We start from the raw sequence: 4,695 nt of genomic DNA on the forward strand, positions 1-4,695 counted from the left end.
TTGTTCTACGTTTCCACGTAATTTTTTTTGGGAAATAACTCAGGTCAAATATAATATGTTTTCATGTTTATTTTATGTATGTTTCGTAAAGTTTGTTTCGAACCGAGTGGAGTCAAAGTATGGTTTCTTTTTCTCCATTTTTTCGAAAGCTCTAATTAATCCCTTTCGATTACATGTGCATATCCCGTTATGTTTTCTATGTCTGAGTTGGGCGACATATAATACGTTATGATTGCTCGATATGAATTTTATTTACTTTACTTTTGATCCGATCTCAATGCTTTTACAGGTTACATTGAGTTCAACTGGATAAGTCGAAATGTGTGTTTTCATATGGTCAATGCATCATATAACGTTTGGACTAATCCATTCAGTGTTTACGATGTACCCGCGCCGCAATGCGGGCGGGTCTTAACCCTAGTTACTCTAAATAAGCAACAAAAAGATGCATTGCAACTTGTACATTGTGCTTTGAGGTTTTTTCAAAAAAAAAAAAAAAAACTTGATTTTTTATTTTTAATCCAAAGATTTTTACTTTTTGCAATTTTAATCCTATGTAATTTGTTTTTTTAACTTTAACCCAAAACTTTTCATTACTTTTAACCCAAAGGTTTTTACCTTTTGCAATTTTAACCCTACATAATTTGTTTTTTTAACTTTAACCCAAAACTCTTCATTATTTGCAATTTAACTTCATAACTTTTGTCACTTATACTTTTCATCTTTGGCAGATTTTCGGTTTACGTATAGTTCTTAATTTTTTCGAGTTAATACGACGTAACTTACGAGTGTGGTTCAGCTTTTTTTATGTTTTGTTTCAAATTTTGCAAGTTAATACGGCGCAACGTGCATGTGTGGTTCAACTTTTTTACCTATATTTTTTTTTATGTTTGACAGGTTCGTCGCAACACGCAGATCCTAGGTCGAGTCAGTGTTGGTGGTAGATAACGGTTGTGTGACATTAGTACTATTTGACACCGTTTTACGCCCTGCCGCAACACGGGGTGTGCTTTGGGGGTTTTCCAAAGAAAAAATGGTTATGCATATAGTTGTCGTAACCTTGGCTTTGGGGGTTTTCTAAAAAAAATGATTATTTTTTACTTTTCACCTAAAAGTATTTCATAAATTACTTTTAACCCAAAACTATTTGTTTTTTTTTTTACTTTTAACCCGAAACTTTTTATCTTTTGTAACCTATCTTAACAACTTTTTTTATTTTCAACTTTGGTTCTTTATAGTTTTCATTTTCCGCAAAGTTTTTGCTTTATGCTTGGTTCTAAATTTTGGGATCGACTTAACACATCGCAAAGTGCGTCTTTGGTTTAACGTTTTTACGTTTCGTTCTAAATTTTGCGACTTAACACGACGCAACGTGCGTGTGTGGGTGAACGTTTTTACATCGTCTATTTCTTCCCCATTTGGCAGGTTTAACATAACGTGCGGGTCCTAGATCGACTTAGTTATAACTAATTAACTAAAGAATCCCCGCTGCATTGCGGCGGGTCTCAATCCTAGTTGACATAAAATATTATTTAAAAGATATATTATTTATAAAAATATAAAGGTTGGTTTAGTATTTAATTCTCTTATCTAACACACACAAAAATAAGCGAATCACAAAAATCAGTTATTCAATATTATCATATTATAAATTATCATATTATAAATTAAGAACATGTTTGTGCATTATGGCTTGTACCTTAGGCATGGGGAGTCTTTCAAAAAAAATTGTTGATTTTTCATTTCTAACCCAAAGGTTTTATGTTTTACATTTTAACCTTTTTGTTTTTTTTTACTTTTAACCCAAAAGTTTTCATCTTTTGCAATTTAACCCAAACACATTTTTATTTTCAACTTTGATCCATGTATTTTTCATCTTTTTCAATTTTATCGTTTTACGTTTTGTTATACTTTTGCGAGTAAACACGTCATAACGTACGTGTGGGTTTCAAAGTTTTTTCGACTATTTTTTCCTGTTTGACAGGACCCTCACAACGCGTCTATTTTTCCCTGTTTGACAGGTTCGTCGCAACGTGCGTGGTATTAGATCGACATAGTTATTCTTTTCTATTTTTACATTTCAGTCTTATTTTTTCGCATTAACATGTCGCAACTGACATATGTGGTTCAACGATTTTACGTATGCTTTTCGTTCGGTGTTATTTTTTCTTTTTATTTATTTATTTTACCGAGCTTTTCTGGTGTTGTTGATCGCTGGTAATTGTGTAGCATCAGTGCTACTTGGCACGGTGTATCCCCACCTCCCGGCGCCCCCGCAACGCGGGGGCGCTTAATACTAGTTACCACCAAAGCATAAGTTTTTCAATTGGTTCGGTTATTTTGATTTAAACTTTTCAGATTATGATTCAGTTATATTTCTATTAGTCAGTTAGCCCTAATTTTAAGATTTTACTCAAAAAAAAAAGTCGGGATCGTACCGCTATCGTACCGATCATTTTCGTTACCTGTATCGATAATCAATTTTTTGGTTTTTTGGGATCGGTACCGGTATTTTAGTTGATTTACCTTCGAATGCCGATATCAGTACCGTACCGCACAAACCATAATGCATATATTACAACAACCATTGTATCAATATATTGCAAATTATACTTATATAATATTTTGGCTAAATTGATTAGATTATTATAAATAATAATAATTTACAAATAAACAACACAAATTTGAATGCATCAAACTAATGAACATGGTAAGATAATGAAACCATTATTTGATTAGGGCACAACCACATAAGCACAATTTACAACCATACATGCATACAAAACAAATTGAATTTGGTAAGGTAACGAAACCATTATTTGATTAAGGTACAACCAATTAAGCACAATTTACAACCAAACATGCACAAAAATTATTTGATTAAGGTACAAACATTTAAGCATAATTTAGAACCAAAGATGCATACTATTTGATTAAAATACAAACATTTAAGCATAATTTACAATCAAAGATGCATAGATATGATACAAATTAATAATATATAAATATAAATTGTAAATTATGTGATGCAACTATGCAAGTATCCAACCAGAAAAAATGGCAAAAAAGGTATTTAAAAAGGTGTGTGAGGGAAAGGGAGGGGATTGAAAAGCGAGGAGGGCACGTGAGAGATGCGTGTGGGAGTATATTTTATTAAAACACTGTAAAGAATCAACATATTTATGTATATATGTATTGTAATTTTGGCTTTGGTGGTTTTAAAAAAAAAAAGAATGGTTATGCATATGGTTGTTGTAACCATGTTTTTGGGGGTTTTTAAAAAAAATTGATTTTTTTACTTTTCACCCAAAAATATTCCATACATTACTTTTAACCTAAATTATATGTGTTGTAATCTTGGCTTTGGTTTTTTTTAGAATGGTTATACATATGGTTGTTGTAACCTTCTCTTTGGGGGGTTTTTCAAAAAAAAAAAAAAAATTTTAATTTTTTTACTTCTCACCTAAAAGTATTTCATAAATTACTTTTAACTTAAAACTATTTGTTTTTTTACTATTAACCCAAAACTTTTTATCTTTTGCAATCTATACTCACATTTTTTTTTACTTTCAACTTTGGTCCTTTATAGTTTTTTTCCGCAAATTTTTCGTTCGATGCTTCAATCTAAATTTTGTGACTTAACACATCGCAACGTGCGTATTTGGTTTAACGTTTTTATGTTTCGTTCTAAATTTTGCGAGTTAATACGACGCAACGTACGTATGTGGGTGAATGTTTTTACATCGTCTATTTTTTTCCCATTTGACAAGTTCAACATAAACGTGTGGATCGTAGATCGACTTAGTTATAACCAAAGAATCCATGCCGCATTGCGGCGGATCGTAATTCTAGTTAGATTTAAATAGAAAAATAACTACACAACATGGTAAATTCAATAAAAAAAATCAAACATAATATAAAATTTGATTTTCAATCATAAAGGTAACAAATGTATTAAATCCAATCATAAAAGTAACGAATATATTAAATTCAATCAAAATAAAAGTATGTTAATTGGTTACCCCATTAAAATATGCAAAGAAACGTTTAAAGAGACTTCTACCGATAGATTTTGGCTAATAATTTTGTATTTTGTATTTGTATTTATTAATATTAATGCCGATGGTCTCTTTATCTAGTGGCATTAGATGTTTATCTATATTAAAGTGGTGCGGATTCAAGTTCTGTATGTTTTGAAAACCAAACCGTCCTAGTTAGCAAAGAAATGAACAATTGTGGTTTTCCATCGAGATTTTGAATGGTTTCGCTTCTATTTTCATTAGTCTGGTGAAAAACCAAATAGTCATTAATCCATTCTCTATCGGCTAAATCATTTAAGCTTAATCTTATTTGCTAGAATAATAAGAGTGTTGTGTGTAATGTTTTAAAATTCAGATCAAATGTTAAATAGGTTTTGAGTTCATTGGTTTAATCAACTCGATCAATTTTAAAACTCACATGATTTTTGTTGTACAGGAGATCATTTTACTATTTTAGTGTAATAGTTTTGGGAAAAAGGTATGTATATATTCTTTTTGTTTATATGTAATTTTCAATTTTTTTGAAAGGTGTGAATTATTCGCGAATGTCGGAAGGTCTAGCATACGTTGTCTTAACCGGGTCCGCAATAGAGAGCCCCCTCGCACAATAGATCCCCAATTTAAACCTCTATCAACCAGACTCGAACTTGAGACC

Source organism: Helianthus annuus, chromosome 4, assembly GCF_002127325.2.
Source record: "Helianthus annuus cultivar XRQ/B chromosome 4, HanXRQr2.0-SUNRISE, whole genome shotgun sequence".
In the NCBI taxonomy this organism is placed as follows: domain Eukaryota; kingdom Viridiplantae; phylum Streptophyta; class Magnoliopsida; order Asterales; family Asteraceae; genus Helianthus; species Helianthus annuus.